At 39.4% G+C, this 19,691-nt stretch overlaps 1 protein-coding gene across 4 annotated transcripts in view; it reads right to left on the reverse strand.

Annotated features, from left to right (window-relative positions):
• sipa1l1 (signal-induced proliferation-associated 1 like 1) overlaps nucleotides 1–19,691 on the reverse strand; it is a 96,457-nt gene that overhangs the window by 67,579 nt on the left and 9,187 nt on the right. For 3 of the 4 annotated variants that reach the window (XM_074685771.1, XM_074685773.1, XM_074685770.1), the window contains exon 2: nucleotides 16,121–16,283. The exons of the other annotated variant lie outside the window; for it this stretch is intronic. The gene's annotated coding sequence lies outside the window, so the exon portion shown is untranslated. The remainder of the gene's footprint in view (nucleotides 1–16,120; nucleotides 16,284–19,691) is intronic. 4 annotated transcript variants of the gene reach the window in all.

Genomic DNA, 19,691 nt, shown 5'->3' on the forward strand with positions numbered 1-19,691 from the left:
CAACAACTTACAATCAAGATGGAGGAGATTCATCAAAAGTGTGTGCTGTTTGCATCAGCATCTCATGCAATGTTGTGTAATTTTCCATACGCACAAACTAAGAGGCAGATAGAGAGAATTAAGGATGCAGGAGAGCCAAGGCAGTGACGTGGTCAGTTTTCATCAAGCTAAAAAAGATGAGCAGAATCAGAGACAGCAGATGAAAAAGGAGTGAGTGTATGTGTGTGTGTGAGGAAGCCTGGGAATCATCTGTGCATGAAGAAAATGTGGCATTGAAGAAAAGCATGACCAAAGTAGCAGATCCTCTGCATGGACCGTAAATCACACCAGAGCTCAAGTTCACAAACCAGACAGAGAGAGGAGAAAGTAATCCAGGAGGTGAGATAAATCCAAGTAAAAAAGGAGGGTCAAAGATGAATCTGTGCCTCAGCTACAAATAAAACAAAATAAAGAAAGAAAAGATGATGTTGGGCTGGGATTTGACACTTCTCCCTTCTTTGAGTTCACAAGTTCAACGAGAAAACCTTTGCAGTCTCTCTTCTTCCCCCATGTGTCTGCTCTCCACGTTGAGCAGAGGAATAAAAACACCAAAAAACTCAGGTAGCCAGGAAAGTGAGAATCTGTGTGTAAGTGTGTGTGTGTGTGTGTGTGTGTGTGTGTGTGTGTGTGTTCTGTCTCAAAAAGCCACCTGCACCTCACCTCCTAAAACAGACCTGCAGAAGCATTAACATTTAAATGTACAGTCAGAGCAGCTCTAAAGGAAGCTTTAATTGCCCAGCACTTCTTCCTCACCGCAATCTGGCATAACAGTACCCTGCGCAGTTCTATCAAGTGTGTGTGTGTGTGTGTGTGTGTGTGTGTGTGTGTGTGTGTGTGTGTGTGTGTGTGTGTGTGTGTGTGTGTGTGTGTGTGTGGCGACCACTAGAAACCAACAGTGTGGTATAACCATGATAATGAAAGCTATAAATCACCACTACCACATCCCTAGTCTCAGAGCTCATAAAACTCCTGCCTACAACAGCCTGATAACAAAAAATGCAATTCTTTCTTTTTAAAGTTTCATCTCTCTGTCTCTTCTTTTCTTTTCTTACTTCAGTGTTTTACTCTAAAAACGACAGCAGTGGCAGGGGTAGCCATGGCTCAGGCAAACCACGTTAAAAACTTTGGCTTCTGGTCTCACTCCTCTGCATTTATCCTGACACTAGGAGAACTATCTCAACATGTTTCCCTCCAGATTTCCTGCAAGGTGCTAAGGTTACACTGAACTGCAAATATGAAAACTATACTATATGGAAACTAAAATATCATCAAAAGGCAACATCCCCTGATTTGAAATAACTGTACAATACTTAACATCTGCTCAGTTGTTGGCAGACAGTTATGAGAATTTTATGTTTGAGTCATAGTGCGATTGCCTGGAAAGAACTATCTGGAGACTCATTTTCTAAATTAAACTAGTCCCTATTTTCTCATCTTCAATACAATGAAAAACTAATCTAAACTAGAAGAGCACTCAGAGAGCACAGACCTCTGCCAAGCATATTGTGATTGTCACAAAACACCTAAGTCCTACTTCAGTGTAGGGCTGCAACTAATGATTATTTTTAAAGTTGACTAATCTATCGATCATTTTTTCGATTAGTCGATTAATCACGATTATTTTGTGTTTCAACCTAATTTGGCCAATAAAATGTGCAGACCTTTATAACTCAACCTGTGTGTTGCATTTTCACTGCATTTACCCAGAGTTAGGTTCTCATCTCTGATTGGTCAGCCCTGTGTCATGTTTGTTTGTTTGTCTTTATTTCATTCATGATGACATAAAAATATATGTACAACACAAAAAAATAAATAAATCTCAAAATGAATGAAGCAGGTGAAGTTGTTGTACGCAGTGTTGGACAGACCGCTTATTAGTGACTTTGGGCTTGTTTTCTAATGCTTATTTGCTTATTGGGGCTTGCTTTGCTCTCTGTGTGATTCCGTCTGACTCTCTCCCAGCTCTTCATACCAAAGCGTTTAGTTTCGTTTTCTCCATGCACTATTTCGCTCATGCGCACTCCACCTCTCCTCCTCCCTGCTGAGTGTTACCGGTGCAGTGTGAGCTTCAGAGTGAGAGCTCTATCAGATAAATGTCCTTTCTTTTCAAAAGTTTGGGGAGTTTTGACACTAGTTTGTGACTCAGATCCTGAAAAACTGTCGGTAACAGAGAGTGAAGGAGACTCTCTAAATTACGTTATCAGACGCTAAACTCCGGGAGCTGTCAGGCTGTCCAATCCGGAGATGCAGAGCCTCGGTCAGCGCACAGTGCTCCCTGGGAGTGGAGATTTTTCCTCATCAATATTCCTCACGTATGAACTTAGTGATTTTTTCCCATAAAAGTATCCAATAACACAGCACCTCATGCTGTGAACTTAAGTTACAAATGAGTATTGCCCCCTGGTATTTGATTTCACCATGTGACAATGACAATAAAAACAATAATACGACGCGTCGACTATTAAAATTTGCGTAGACGAATTTTCATCGTCGACATAGTCGATTATGTCGACTAATCGTTGCAGCCCTACTTTAGTGTTATACTCCCTTTCAGCAGACTGTCTACCACAATTTGGTGTTAGTTGCAGGTTTGCACGATAATTTGTTACTTCACAATGTTGAAAATTATGATGACCCAGTACATATCTCATATTCCGGATCTTAGTATCCAGAATATTGCCAGGACCTGGATCGAACTTTTAAATCTGTCAACCCTTTGAAATAATCCTGGATCCAGACAGGAACCCAGATCAACACAAAAATTTAATCACTTCTTCCTCATGTCATTTTAAACATTTCCTGAAAATATCATCAAGATCTGTTTGTTACTTTTAGATTTATATTGTTTACAGACTAACAAACAAACAAGCTCTCCCAAAAACATAACCTCCTTGGCAGAAGTAACAATACAATATGAAACCATGTGGTGTGTTTTAGTTGGGTTAGGCAACTATTTACATTTAGCAACCTATCAGACTCTGCTGGTGACTCTTTTTTTTTAAAGTGAATAGAAACAAATTAAGTTACTTTTTCTTATGTGATTGAAGACTTTAGAAGCCCTGGCGTTAATAGGCGTAGAATTTCTCGCTGCAAGACAGTCACTGTGTTACGTTTGCTGCGATACGACAGGATTGGATACTAGACAACATGTGACACAATGCATTACATCGCAAAGCAAAGATGGAATAGAATATGTTGTGAAACCATACACTGCAATACGTATGAGATATGATACAGCTTCATAATTTTTATATGATACAGAGGGATATGATTCAAAGCACTGTCTTATGATGCGCTACCAGAAGCTACCATATGCTTTTAAAATGCCCTATTAGGCTGAATAGAACAGTGGTTCTCAAACTTTTTTTCACTGATGTACCCCCTATGATATATATATATATATATATATATATATATATATATATATATATATATATATATATATATATATATATATATATATATATATATATTTATACCAAGTACCTCCTAACAAGTGCAAAGCAGTTTTGGTTGGAAAAAAAGACCTTAAACACAGCGCCGTACTATTGGTGTCTATAGGATATATTACTCAGTTAATAAACTTAAACTCAGATTTGATTCAAATATGAATTGAATTAATGGTGTTGAAGGAATTTTGCTTGGTTGCTATTTTCTGAATATACATCATTGAATGTTGACCCCCTGGAGTGCCCTTGCGTACCCCCAGGGGTACACATACCCCCATTTGAGAACCACTGGCATAGAACGTCTTTGGTACAAGTCCATAACTCATGTGTTTGTTAAACATCAGCAGAGTCTGTTTGTGCATATGCACGGATTGAAAATTAAATTTAACATCATATGCATTCCTCCCTGACAGGAAGACAAAAGTCATACAAGAGCGACCTTAAGATCGACCTTACAAGCTGACACAAGAAGTGTTTCATGTATGAGCCAAAAGAAAAGTTTGTCTCGAATATGAAGTCATAAAGAATCAGGCCTCCAGAGAAATCTGTCACCACAAACAGAGATCACTAGCTTGTCTATTTTATGATCTTTGACTGAAGATCAAAGATTCTATAAAAATCTGAGAGTTGACAACAGGCTTTGGAGTGCATGAACCCCACGCTCTCTTTGTTTGTTGTTTATTATAACAGATGGAGATCTAGCTTGTAAATGAGAGACAGACAGAATCAGTTCTGTTTCTTAACTTTATAGTCCTACTATTTTTAATCAAAAGAAGTGTTGTTTACTTTATTTGTCTGCAAGTATGTTATTTTATGGGCCTTAAATCAGGAAATTTGAGTTGCTGTTTGTCACACACACACGCACAAACACACAAACTCTTGGCAAGGGTGAATAGCTCTAAAACATGACTAAGAAAAACCTGCAGCTCTAACATCAAGGTAAACAAAAGAAGAAGAGAGGAAAGTGAGCACTGATGCTTTTAATCCTGACGTCTGACGAGACAAAAGCCTGGTACTTTCAGCAATTAGCCCAGAGCCTTGTTCTAACTCCTCTCTTTGTTGTGCTGACACTTTATACAATCCGAGCACACCAGATGGAGTCCCAGGTAGCATCATTAGCAGGCAAACCAAACACAGTGTCTGACAGCTCCAGTGGGCAGACAGCTGAAGATAACTGATCGACCAAAGAGGAGAGAGCGGTCAGCTGTAAACAGAGTCACAAACAACTGTACAAGTTCTGACAAACAGAAAGCTTCTCTGACTTGTGCCGAAGCTGAACTTTAGAGGAGATGGCAGTCAGGGGCTGAACGTGACAGCAGGAATTAATTCAAGACAAACCCTTCAGCGACAGACACAAGGTTGACCTTATCTTGTTTCAAGTGAAGTTGTTTTTGAGCATGAACTACGATAAGCTGGAAACCAAATTCATTGGTTATTTAAAGTGTTATAAAAGTCGTAAATGTATAATCCGACAGCTTAAAAGGGATAATGTATTTAAAGCACCCCCTAACACCCACATCTGCATCATCATCCAACCAAAGCTGGGTATATTTAGGTTTTATTGCAATCAAACTCAAGAGCAGCTACTTAAAGACAGCGATCAATCAGTAATCAGAGGACGTAAAATGAAGCAGTGGTGTGACTATTCATAGACACACAGGAACTTGGTAGGAGACCGCAGCACTGCAGAGAAAATCTGCACTTGTATTGATTAAGCATAAACCAGCTAAGAGGCTAATGGCTCTAAGCTATTGGTTACAAGACGAGGAGAGCAGATTGACAAGTGCATGTTTAATGGCCGTGAGAAACTGCATGCAGGGGTTCCTGGGTAATGGCTGTTAAACGGTACGGGAGGGGAGGAGACAGCAAGCCCTGACACTTTGACAGATGTGAGGCTGTGCACCTCCCAAAGGGGCAGCCCACAGAAAAGGCTTTTGAATAAAAGGTCTGCTGCTAAGCTTTCTGCGCTGCGCCCTCAGCCCTGTAGCTCACAACCAAAGAAAGGGTCAAGCCGTTGCCTGACTACAGGCATCTGGGGCTTTTCCTGGCAAAACAAAACAATTAAGTGCGGGGGCTGGATCATCTTGAGGTTCACCTTTCCCTCTCTCCCTCGCACTCCAGACTCTGAACCTCTAGTATGCTCCTTTTTTCTCCTCCCTCTGCCTTTTCCCCTTTGCTGGATCAAATGACTTTTAATTTCTTTCCGCTCTTTTTCTTCTCCTGTTTTACTTTGCTTTTCCTTCTGCCTTGTTTTCTTTCAGTCTCGTGTTGTGTCCATGTTGATCCTTCTGGCCTTTCCACTTACAATGGGCTGATCTCCCTTTATATCAAACATCTTCTACCCTAGACTTATTAAAGGGCTGAAACAGAGCTTAAAGGATAGGCTTTGGGTGTAGACAGACAGAGCCAGAGGCTTGTTACAAATTTTTGCAGAGGATACCCAGAGGGTGTCTGCCGATCTCCACCATGCTTGTCTTGGATTGACAAATTTTGGATCAACTGGGAAAGATGCAAACATGAGCTCCTGCTGAGAGGTATATAAAAAACATTCATTGGACAGTATCTATAAGGTGTCATTCATCCATCCATCATGCTAGTCCTACATACTGAGTACTTTTGATACATAAAATTTCACTGAGCAATGACGGATCATTTTAAGCAAAGACAGCACAGTCACTCTGCAATTAAGTCTCTGAGTTAAACATTTGTTTTCATTAAATTAACAAAATTGCAAACTAAAACAAACAACTGTAAGAGTTTTAGTCTTTTTTTTAAATAAATTGATGTGCAAACTAAAACAACTTAATTGTTAACTCTCCCTGGGTCATTCAGATTAGCTGTCTCAACTCAGGGTCAGCAGCCCACAAAGGATTTGGAAAAACAAACATAACATTTTTTTGACAAGGAATCACGATTTTGATATTGCAAAACAAAAATCCCAATATATCGATTTTAGATTTTTTTTCTCCCACCCCTTATTTGAACAAGAATTTTTCCATGAAGATTTATATAGAACTGTTTTCTCCTCAGTATATTCATGAAAAAGAGCCCAAACAACAAAATTGTCGACTGTAAAACAATCTTCTTCAATGAACAAGGCCTGAACCACACGTATATGGCTATTTTTTTGATTGGATATCTTTGTCCTCGTTCAAAAAAAAATCTCCGTCCACACCACAGAAATATCTCTGTCCATATGAAGAGGCCAAACTGAAAACGATCGCCTCTGAAGCCTGCAATGCCATGCCTGGCCGATAAGTGGCAGGTTAGCAAAATGTGAAAACCATAGAAGAAGAACGTTATGAGCATGCACAGTCAAACACAGTGACTTGTTGCTAGGTGCTTGACGTCATCGCGTCAACACCAGCTCCGTTTAACACCGCTACACGGATCCACTCAACCGGATTTTTTTTTTATTTCTTGACTTTTTTATCTTTTTAAAAATCTCCATTTATGTGGGTGAAATCGCCGTGTTCGTGTGGTTGAAAGGCCCAATTAGACAGAAAATGTGCGTTTGGGAATATATCCACATACGTGTGGTTCAGGCCTTAGAAACACAATGACATGGAAACACAGAAATCCCTCACAGCTGGATAAAACGGTTTCTGGGGTACCCCTGTGTCCATCATCTTCTGCGTTTACGCACTATGAATCTTGGTATATGTAAGGCTAAGAAGGATTCACCAAATCTGTACTTCGCAGCACCTGAATAGTAGGTTGGATTTGTCCGCCACATATTGGAAGAGCCTTTGATATGAGACAGCCTTCAACGCACTGCTGTGACAGGCTGCAGCCCCTGAAATGGGACACAGCTATTGCCTGGACAGGATCTGATGCACATTAACTGTGGTTTCATACCACAGCAGTGTAGTGCCAACTACTGGTGAGGAGGACTTACTGGAAGTAAGATTTTTTTTTTTTTTCCTTGAGTATCCAGCCTTCACAGGTACTGAATACCTTGAAATAAGGCCAACCCAATACTGACACCTGGTATCAGTGCTCGTCCAACACTAATACGAATGTTATGTGTCATTCCTACCAAGATATTTAAATATCTCAGGGTCACAAGGTGTCATTTTTTGTCCACATTTTCTCCTTCTGATTTTAAATAAAGTTTGCATTTGAAAACAGAGTCACTGCATGTTTTGAGAGTATACTCCTTGTATTATGACCTTAGCTCCACTATTCCAGCGTGAGGTGAGCACCCACCCTGTTTTTTCTGTACCTCTCCTGTCTTTTTGTCCTCTTGTTTGTCAGACTGCACTGACCTGAAAGTCCTCCCTCTGAGTGAAAAAGAGAACAGCTCTCCAATGTTTGACATAAATCTATTTGACAATACAAGCAATCGAAGCATGCATGCTTATGATTCAACAACCCAAACAGTGAAGGAAAAACGCCGCCTGCCCTCAGGGTGCCCAGCTGGACGTTACATGCTCTGATGAAAAACACGTTTGTCCAACAACCATCAGGAGGCTCACAGTTGTAACATTTGCTGACATTTCTTTACTTTCTGATTGGTGCTGATGAGAGAAGTTTGACAGTCTTGTGTAGGTTTGTTCGAACAAACTTCTATTTAATGGCACATGTGGGAGAACATCAGTTTGTCTTTCTTTATGCTGCGTCAGAGACAGAGAGTTGAAGATAAAACACAGACGCCTCTTCCTTTAATTACAGAGGTCTGGAAGGCCAACATGATGAGCTTTTAATGATAGTGACTCTGATGCAGACTGTTTAAAACAGAGCTGGTGGGTCGATAGGCCTCTTACTGATCCAGCATTATTCAGTCCTTATTCATAAAAGAAAAACACCCTCCGGCTGAGGAAATTAGCAATAACTAAGTCTTCACAGAAGTTCCTGTCCGCAATCACAGAGCAGCACATTGCTTTCATGAGGGGGACAGATAGAGTGCAGCAGTACTAACTAGAGTAAGCCGTTTGTGTCACAGCACATGATGAAAGAATGCTTCTTCTTAAAGCACTGCTCTGCTGAGAAGTGGGGAGAAAGACGCCACAGGAGGATGCTTTAGTTGTTGAAAAAAGAAAAGAAAAATGGCGCGTAATTACCGTCGTTGGAACCCAGCATTATCATTATTACACCGCAAGGTTTCTGACAACACAACAACTGTGCTGCCATGGCAACACAGAGCCGGAAGAGAGACGTTGGCGCTGTGGTGGTGTCACGTTTTCACCGGCTCCATGTGATCAGAGTCAATCTGCTCATCGACCTGTGCTCTCCATCCTGCACCTACTCCACAGAGCGCAGGTGGACACATCAGTCTGCTTGGCTGGCACTGCTTCACCCATGGGCTAAACAACGCAGCACAGCTGGGTTCATCTCATATTATGTAACGCATGCAGCACCACCCCCGCAGGCCCTGTTCACACCACCCCTCTCCTCCTACTCCGCCTCCCACTAGTGCACCGTTGGCCATTTGCAAGCAGAGGTGCATTGTGAGAGAAGAGTACTTTCACAACCTGTGTGGATATTTGTGGAAGATCGAGCGGTGCAAAACTAAAAAATTTAAGAAGAAATCTCACATGGAGAGAATCTCAAACAGTTGAAGGTCAATCTGTGAATACATGCTTGTTGCTTTGACAGCTTTCCTCAAAAACCTTCACATGAATAAAACTAACTCTCTTTTCTGTGAGGCAGATCTCCCTCCAATTTATCTGTCACTGCTTTAAATTTCCAAAACGAGTGATTAGATTTTAGAGTAATATCCATCATTGATCCCACGAGTGATTCTGCCTTTACTCCTTGGAAACAAATTTTGTTACTAAGCAATACTTGCCAAAAGTAGAATGGCACTCGTTGCCTGGCAACATTAGCTTATTGAATCTCATATCAGGAAGCGATGAGGAGCAGTGGTGTTTTGAGCTACAAACCTCCAGATACTTCTCTCATCTCAGGTACAGGCTGTGATGTCCGTCTACTATAATGTCACATAATTCATCTGATGTCTTATTATAGCTCAACACAGTCACTCTCTTCATCCCACATACAGGTTCAGGCTTTGATCATCTGAAGCCACTAAGAAATCAACCCACTGAGGAATTAATGAGTGTGAGTGCTTGCTTAAAGCTTCTTAATTGTTTATATTTGCTTTTTTTCTTTGTCATTCATTCCATTTGGACTGGATAAAACATAAATACATCTATCCCTTTGAGGCCAGATGTGACATGTAGTTCATTTTAGAAAGTGTCATCCACCTTAACTGTCAAAAAGAAATAAAAATGAACACAAACTTTCCAGTCCTTTCAAGTGCATTTCAGCAAATCACATTTATTTTTATTTGTCACGTCCTGAAAATGACGACACCGTCTGAAATGATCTACACATTGCATCTGCCTTTAAAGGTATATATGTTGCATCTAGTCTATAAGAGTTATAAAAGAAGGAAGAGAGATTAAGAAGTCCAAAATAGAGACTGGGGATGACAATTTTAAAGAGGGGGTATTGTGCTTGTTTAGGCTTTTTACAGTCCCTCTGGTATCCTCACAGTAAACTTTCATAATTTTAAAGCTTAAAAATATCTCTACTTTTCTGACACTGGTATTTTAGAAAACTTTTCTTTCAGCCTCTGTCTAAAACACTTGGTTGTAGATGCTGTCTCTTAAACGCTCCCTGCTCCACTAACCCTCTTCTCTCTGATTGGCCAGCCCTCTGGAGGCCTGTTGGGAGCAGGGCTATAGACTGACCTTGGTGTTTGAAGTCTACCCCACTAATACGTAATGATCCAGTTAGGAGAGCCTGATGTAATGACCTCATCATTTCAGCGGGTCTTGTCAAGATCTCGAGAAGATCTTGAAAAGATCTCGAGCCATTTTTAGAACGGACCCTTTTGAGCTGTTTACAGACTGTTTCAGGGGTTTCTACAACAAATGAATATGTAAAGGTTTAAAAAACTGTACACATTCAGAATAAACATCCAGTATTTTATTAGGGATGGGTACCAAATTAGGTACTTTTATAGGTACTGACCGAAGTACCACGTACCGATTCATGTAAACCCATGTTAGGTACCTAAATGCATCCTTGTGACTGTGGGGGAGTGGAAGAGTAGGTGATTTTCCATGCTGGACATAAACGCAGCATTGCAAGGTTGTAAGAATAAATAAAAAATAAAATTGATATTTTTTATCACAAAACCCCAACATATGCTGAAAATTGGTACCATTGAGTGCCAGAACCAATTGACAGGTACCGGGCATCGGTACCGTATTGTTTCAAATGTCAAAGGTACCCATCCCTAGTTGTTACTTTATATCCATCTTTAAAATACAGGGAAAGCATAATAAGTGTTTTCTGATAGTTTTTCATTAAATTTCAAAATATTGCTTTTATTTTTGATAAATGTAAATTTTTGAATGTTGTTTCTGTAGCTAAATTTTTTGATATAATCAAATAACTTGTGTCCAAATGATAGTACCCTGTCGGGAATAAACTTAAGATCTGTCTCCATAGTGGCACCATGGTTGGTTAGCTTACTAAATCAACTAGTTATTTTGTAGAAGTGTGTTCACTTATTTGCTAACAGCAAAATTTGATGGAATAACAAACAATTTATTCTTTTTGAATCAGTCATGTTAATGGGAGAGCATAAAACACAGAGAATAAAAGAGTCAGGCTGAAGTGAGACCTTTCATTTCAAACTCTCCTGAACCGTGTCTGTTTCCCCTCAGAGCTTTATGAGATGTTCGAGGGCTTCAGGCAGCAGCTTCATTAAAGACAGCCCTGTGGGCCATCACTGAAGAAGCTTTCCTTCTTAACTGGCCTGTTGTCATTAGAAATAACCATAAAGGTCGTCGACAGTGTCCCATGCACCAGTTGCTTCTTAATGAAAAACAGCAGTCTGCTTAAGCTTGCACGTCTCACATCCACAGAGCACAGATCAAGCCTTCCTCCACACAGCTGGAGAGACCCAGCACAGGCATTAGCGAGGAGTTGTCACAACGCCACTGGAATGGATCAAAGCGCTACGTGGTAAGCCGCCTCCAGTCTGCATTTAAAGCACTCGCCATTGAGTGGCCGGCTGGATACGAGTGCCTAGGTAACAAGACAATGACAGCGTGAGATTATGGTGATAGTGGAAGGTGTGAAGAGGAGGAAAGAGGTGGCTGCATAGGAGGTTTTGACAGACCAGGTCAACACCATTTGCACCAGAGCCCAGAGTTTATCTGCATGGTCATATAAACCGTATATAAAGAGCAAATTCAGCCACACTGCGGATGTAGGTCTAACTTTTTCAGTCGCAGATATATCATATTACTTCTTTCATCTAGATACATCAAAAAACAGAATAGAATAGAATAGAATAGAATAGAATAGAATAGAATAGAATGTATTTATCCCTGAAGGGAAATTCAGAGTCACAACAGCAAATTAAGAAACTGTTTAGTGCAAAAAAAATCAAGAATACATAGATTAATTTAATAAGTGTCAACTAGAAGAAAAATGTCCATCAGAGATGACGAGTTTGGCTAAATCCTCCAGTCAGCCTGCACCTCCACAGAGTCCAAGACTGAACTGGACTACTTCACCAGTACAGTCACACTCTTCTGTATCCTGTCCGCTCACAACAAGTGAAACCCTCCAGATGTGGCGTTTGGGTCCGGTGTTAGCTCTGTTAGCCACGTCTGTAGTAGCATGATGCTATTCTAGTGCCAGGTTAGCATCAGCTAAAAGCTAGCTTGTCCATTGTATCAGAGATAGAACTTACATTCACCATAAACATGGATTGGGGGACAGATGCCATCTCTTTTGATCTCACACAGCAACACCAGCACGTCCTCTGTATCTCCTTTTCCTCAGCTCACAGGAGACATTTGCCCTAGCACTGGTTAGCATCACCACACTACAGGCCGTTAACAGCTGAAATCTTGTGAGTAAACAATGTGACCATGGTTAAATGTAGGATCTCTGGGCAGACATAGAACAAAAAAAAGTAAATGCAACCAGTTTGGTGTCAATGACCAACAAATGAGACATAAAAAGTAACAAAAGGCTTCAAATACAAGGAAAACAAAATATATCAAGGAGAAAAGGAGAAAAAAGTGCAATGAAGAGAGAGCTGCTGCAACAAGCTGCCACTAAAGCAGTATTTAGTAACATCATCAGTAGTTTATAGAGGATTCTGCTGGATTGATTCAAGCTTGAAAGTGAAGATGCACAAAATGGAAAGATGCTGACATAGCAATATCTTTTTTTTTTTTGCTTTATAGTATTATGTGGAAAAATAAAATAAAAAATTAAATCAATGTAGAGAGTTTTTTTCACATGGAGAACACTAAAACCTAAGCTTCTTCTTCTATTGAGCTTTTGTTATTGAAAATGAAGGAATAAATTAGCCTTGACTTTTTTTTTTAGTTTACAAGCCGTCTTAAAAAAGGTTTACCCTCTAACCCAGGGGGTCAGCTCTTTATTCACTAACTGACAGCAGGAACAAAGCCTAGTGGGTTTGGTTTCTTCACCACATCGTGTCCCAGCGAGTGAAGCCCAACATTACCAATTCTGTTGTTCAAATAATCATTAACCAGTTCAGCCCTCAGTAAATATTTCAAGACCTGTTGCAAACTAGAATGTAAATACACACCTCAGAGATCAGAACGTTAACACATTCATTCGCACACAGTGGGAGTGGGGGGTAACGTGGCACACAGATTTCATTGTTCCTCAGCGTGTAAAGCTGAGAGTAGTCGTAGAAACAATGAGGTCATCCCCATTGTGTACACAGGGCATTCTCACACATTCCTCCACATGCCAAAGTGCAGCTAAAAGCATGATACGTGGATGCTGGAGCAAACCTGAAATCTATTAAGCCCCACAGAATGGAGACTCCACTCTGGCTTGCAAGGCCATCACCTAACACGCAAAAACACTCCCCTTCTTGGATGAGCACTGAAAGGTTGCAGTGAGGACTACAGATCATGACAGGCCACTTTCCTGTTTGGGTTTCTGCTTCCACCACCTGCCAGCCAGATGTGGCTCCACTGGCTGCTGTGGCCTTGATTCCCTGGTTTAGAGGAAAACTGTCTTCAGAGCCAGTCAGATGGAGTCAAGTTTATTTTTGACTGTGGAATAGATACTGGACTCAACATAATAAGATAATGATCCAGTGTGTCAATCAATTTTTTGAATCACGAGTCCCATCTGTATGAATCACATATGTAATCTGTATATTATAATGCCAAACATGATGTGGCTCAACCCCCTCGTCAGATATGATAGTTCTTGATTATTGTTTAACATGAAAAGTTCTAAATTGTAGAAATAAAACACTACAAAGGGAATTCAAGAGCTAAAGGAGTAAAAAAAAAACTGAAAATAAAACAAGAAGGGGGTCCATTACTGAACAAAATATTTTTTTTCATGACTTTTCACATGGTCATTTTTTTCATGGATTGCATTTTGGCACCTTTATTTTTCTATCATGATTCTTGGGAAAGCTCATTATTTCAAGATTTTAGCATCTTTCATAAGATTATTGTCATCATCATCATCTTTTTTTCACAATTTTTTTTTCATGATTTTTGGCTTTTTATGTTTTCAAAATTTTTGATGCCATTGCTTTTTTCCTAGATTTAACATCATCTTTTTGTGTATGATCTTTGTATCTGTCACTTTTTTCTTGAATTTTGACATCACCTTTTTTTATCAATAATTTCTGGCATAATAATTTTCACGATTTCTAAATCTATTTCAACATTTTTATCGTAGCAATTTTTGGCATAATTTTTTCAAAATTTTTTATAGTCTTCATGATTTCTGGTGTTATTTAGTTCAGATTTTTGCCATCAACCAATTTTTCTGGAATTTTTTTTTTTCCTTTTTTGAGCAATGTCTTTTTTCAGTTAATTTTGTACCACCACTTTTTTCAAGATTTTAGACAAAATCTTTTTCATCATTTTTAGAAAGTTTTTGGTGTTATCTTTTCATGATTTTTTGTATCATAATTCAATCAGTTTTGCCATTGTTGTTTTTCTTTTTGATTTTTGCAGTAACATTTTTATGTGATTTTACTCATAGTCACTTTTTCCATGAGTTTTGCAGCTATCACTTTTTTCAAGATTTTTGTCATGAAATGAATTCACTGTTGTCAGTATTGTCACTGCTTTGACATCAGAGCTGAAGACTGAGAAGACTGTTGAGGGTTCAGCCAACAGCTGCAGCTGCTCTCCGTGCATCAGGATGGATTTATGTGTTTACCTCCTTTGGCACAGCCCAGGACCTCCTGGAACCCCAAAACCCAAGCAAGATGTCATTGATTAGAAGGATTCACCAGAGCTCTTCCAGCCCTGTAACAGTAAACAAGCGCCTGAAGCCTTGTTCGACTTTAAATGGTGACTTTACATCAATGTAAATGCACTCAATTTGCATACAGCTTAATTTTTCAATGATTTAATGTTTGTGAAACATGAAGCACCTTGTGATCTCCACCCTGATTTAGACAATAACCTCTAACACCAGCGTGTGGTCAGCTGAAGGGTTGACAACAAGGATCAAGGTGGCAGCAGCTCAGCATATGCACAGGAAAACAACAAACGGCATGTTTGAGTTTGAGGTTATAGGTGGCTGTGCATTCACTTTGTTTTCATCAAATACTCAGAGCTAGCTGGGTAGAGCTAAAACTAGAATTGGGTTAGAAAGGACAGATCTTACCAAGACTGTCAATTAAATGTGATGAAACCACATTTACACAGTCCTGGAGCTTTTCCTCCTCAGGGTTTGAGTGAGTGAAGGAAAAAACTTTACTTTCAAATAAAGGGGTTTGTTTTAGTTTTTTTTTTTTATTAAATTTCAAGTCATTCAAATTCTGGCTTTTAACACAATTATTCAAACTGAGTATATGGTTATTCAAATTCAGTTTCTAGAGGCACAAATCTCAGCCCTTACACATAGAGGACTAAGTTTTTCACTTGTTTGAATTTTGATATAAATTGTGCTAAAAGCTGAAATAATTTGTAGAATTTGATTTTAAAAAAAGCAGCAAGAGCTCCAAGAGCAGCACAGACATGAAGATAATCTGAGAGCATCTGTTTTGTTTTTTAAAGGTACCTGATTTGTTTGTTCTGGCAAAGATGAAACCCCATGAGTTATGAACATATAAGTGATTCTCTTGCTTTCCAATTATACATTGACTTATAGAGAGCAGCCCTGATGTATAAGCTTTGAAACTATGTTTTCAGGCTCTTTACACTGCAGAATGATTTTGGATCATCTGAAGCAATAAACAGCTCTGCTTGAAATGTAAGCTTGAGTATCCTAGCATTACCCCTCCTAATTTTTAGCACTTCCAGAAAAAACATGTCTACAAAATGATGAGTTTTTTTAAGACTCAGTGGGGCATTACAAGCAAGGAAGTGAACTCAAAGGGACAGCAAAGTTACAGAATCTGTCAATTATAGCACAAGTTAATGAATCACTTTCAAAGATGGGAAACAACTTGAAAGCCCCCTTACTTTAAAGCCTGAACCAGCTCTTCACACCACGGCAGATCAGTGATATGTGATATGACACAGAGGAACACAGCCTCCCTAACATCTTCAGCACATAAGATCGGCAGCTGCTTCAAACCTGGTTGGAAGTTTCCAACTCTGCATGTGGTCGAGTTTGATCAAAAAGGAAAAACTTACTGCAAACAGATGACAGCTTTCCTCACTTCAAGTAGTAACAGTTTCCTTTCGATCAGAGGGGCGACTCCATCCAACAGTGTCGAACAATGACCAGGATATGTCTTCTTTTAATCCCGCGCCTCTGTTTCCTCTTCTTGTGAGCGTGTTGTCAGAGGAAGTTTCCCTACAGCAGCACAGTCAAAAGCAAGAATATGTTAGGGGAATCAAATAATTGGCACTTAGCCTCTTCTGCAAACCACAGACTGTCTTAACTTCCACTTTTTAACTCTGGTATGAATGGATTTCCAACAAAAAGTTCTTCCTAATGAAACAAATCCTTTGTGAATATATTCTGCATGAATTCAAGAGAAAAGTCTTATTTCTGGTGCACAAAGCGTTGTATAGATTCTTTCATCCATTAAGCTCACAGTGAAAGTCTACAGAACATGCAGAGAGCAGGAATGTCATTTTAAAAAAGTGAACTGGGTGCATTACGTAATAGAATTAACCATGAGTAATTCAGGCATTAAATTGAGTGGCCTCTGACGCCATCATGCCGCTTGAATGCCAACACGGTCCCATGAGGATGGGTCAAATGTTCCAGGAGGATATGGGTGCTAAGAGTCAGAATTGTTCTCCATCATTTTATTTAGAGATGGGTATATTAGTAAGCACTTCACCGGAATGATCTGTGAAGGGAAGTGCATCAGCAGTCAGCTAATTAAATCCAACAGGCTTTGTCACAAAATAAGGATTCTAGACTTAACACACAAAAAACACACAATTTCAGTATCTGCAACACACAAATCAAACTTCAGGGCAATTAAAGCTGAGACTTTTCCCTTACTCATTACTTATTTGTGTTATCATACTAAAAAGCTTCTTACATAATGTTTCATTCATTCTCTTTATTCCCCATTTTTCATTTCCTTTTTTCTTGAAGGCTGGGTATTGTGCTTTTTAGTCTTTGTAGCTGTGCATGAATTACAGCTCCAAAAATCCCTATTTTTCTCACACTGGTCCAAATCCAATCCACTATATTTATATAGCACAGTATAAAAATAATCAAGTTTCCTTAAGTGTTGCACAGTAAAATCAAAGAAAGAGCATCAATAAAACAATTAAAATGAAATAAAAACACACAAAACAAAAGGAGCCATAAAACCACAAGGGCTAGGGCCATAAAAGAATTAAAAAGACAGTGATCACTCAGCTCTTCAACTGAATTAAAAGGCAAACAAGTAAAATGAGTCTGAATGGTCTTATAAGTCCAGTTTAGAATGCTTTCTCTTTAAGGCTCCCCAACCCACAAACCCCCTTCTCTCTGATTGGCCAGCCCTGTGGATAACTGTCAGGGGCAGAGCTATGAGCAGACCTCGGTACAAATGCTGCATTTCATTTGTACTTTGAAGTTGGAACGCCCCCTGAGATCAGAACTTCCAACTTATAAGTTGGAGCACCCACACCACCCCTGAGTTCCCAGTGGGAAATTCCAAGTTATTAAGGTCCTGTAATATTCTTTTTATTTTAGAATTTATGACTATTGTTTGTGGCAATAAATCAGCCCTATACAAAACATTTTATTTATTCTATGTTTATAAAGAAATATTGCTGTTGTGGCATGTTTTTCCAATTTGGCAACTGGAACACCAAACTCAGAGATGACGTCATTCCCACTCCCGACTTCCCAGTTCCGAGTACAAATCGAACGCAGCATTAACCCCCACTCCTCTAACACGTCATAAGAAGATACTTATGCGATGACCTCATTATCTCAGCTCATAAAAATCCAGTGCTATTTTTGGAGTCAGTTTACAGACAGAATCAGGGGTTTCTACAATATAAAAAAAATAAAGTGGTTTGACAATTTGAACACATTGAGTGTGAAGATCCAGCGTTTTTGTCTTTATATCCATGTTCACAATATGAAAACTCATAATACCCCTTCTTCAAGCTTTTGTACTTCCTGATACTACCTAAAACAATGCAGAATGCTTTATATCTCCTTTCAGCTCTGCAAACTTAGTCTCAAAACATTGCTGATAAGAAATCTACATGTCACTTCCACTGCTATAAACTTAGCTCTAATGTCTGCCGCTGATACCATCTACAATGTATTCTATTTCACACAACTTTTCTATACACAGTTCTTTATTCCTTTGGAACAAAACGAACTCAAATACAATGCAACAAAGACGTTCGACATGGAAAGACATGCCCTTGCCCTTGGAAAGCATAAATCAAGAAACTTCTGCATTGAAAGATTTAGAAAATTCAAAAGCCAGCCTGTAGGGCAGAGCAGCTCTCTAAAGTCATTTGAATTTACCTGATGACATTTTAATTGAACTCCAATAGCATCAATATATTCAAAGTCATCACAGAACCCACAAATCCAGAAGTTTCTGCATGATTGAAACGTATCACATTTAGTCCTTAAGTTTGGAATAAGCTCTGACTCTACTTAGGATAATAATAACCTTAAGTTTAAAAGAAATTCAATCTAGTTAACAAAGTGGTACAATTGATAAATAGCTTGCATGTATTTCAGGGAGAGGCTTCACACACACACAAGTTGCCCCAAAATGGCACAGGACAGACTGCTGCAATTAACAAATCCAGCAAGGTCAGAAAAGCACTTTCATCACAGATACAGGCTCAGGCAGCCAACAGTGGCGACATCCTTTTAGTCATCCAGTAAGACAGACATGGGAGCGCTGTGTCTGCTTGGAAACAGATGGCAAGGCAGTTGGTGGGAATGTCGGCAATGCTCCCATGCATGTTTGGGGATTAGTTTTACAGTTCCTCGTTCACAGTTGCGTTCTTGCGATGTCATCACAGAATTTAAGAGAGGAAAAGTTGAGGGGATGCTGAATGAGACAGGCAAACCCATTTTTAGTGCAGAAAATGGAGCGTGTGTTTTACCTGACATTTGTTTTTAAACCAGAGCAAACTATTTAAGAAGCCTTTCTCAGATCAAATAAACAATGTTTAACAGGTACCGTAAAATTTGGAATATTGGTCCCAACAGCATGTAAGACCAATCCTGTTTAGGCTTGCTCCAAGACACAAAAAGGTTTAAACTGTGCTACTGCAAGACAACTTTCAATGCATTCAGCAATGTTCAGATTCTATGCAGATGTGAAGCTCTTTCTTGTACCATTTACTCCCACTGGATGCCAGCTACCTGTACAGTAGTTAAGCTCGGCTTATGGTGTTGTTGAAAGTAGGGATGGGCAGTTCAAGCTAAAATACTATTCCGTCACCATTTGCATCTATTTTCTGGTTAGTCAGCCTGTGTTGTGTTTTTTGATGTTTAAATACCATGAAAAAGTATCAATGGTGCACTTCATACACCCAATTCAAGATTTTTTTACAGACACTGGCATATTGCTCGGTCTAACCAATAATTTCTTGTTCTCTTGTGAAAAATACCTCAAGCCTATGGCTACCTTGTGATGGTTTTAGGTGGATAACTTCCTCCTTTAGTCGACAGAAAGACCGGAAGTCATGTCCACACCCAGCCATAAAAGCTGACTTTTACAGCATAAAAGCATATTTACAGCCTGGTTCAAAAAATGGCTTGGGTCTAAAA

The sequence above is a fragment of the Halichoeres trimaculatus genome, unplaced genomic scaffold (assembly GCF_033239565.1).
Source record: "Halichoeres trimaculatus isolate MK-OKI-2021-1 unplaced genomic scaffold, fHalTri1.1 fHalTri1_scaffold_13, whole genome shotgun sequence".
NCBI lineage: Eukaryota > Metazoa > Chordata > Actinopteri > Labriformes > Labridae > Halichoeres > Halichoeres trimaculatus.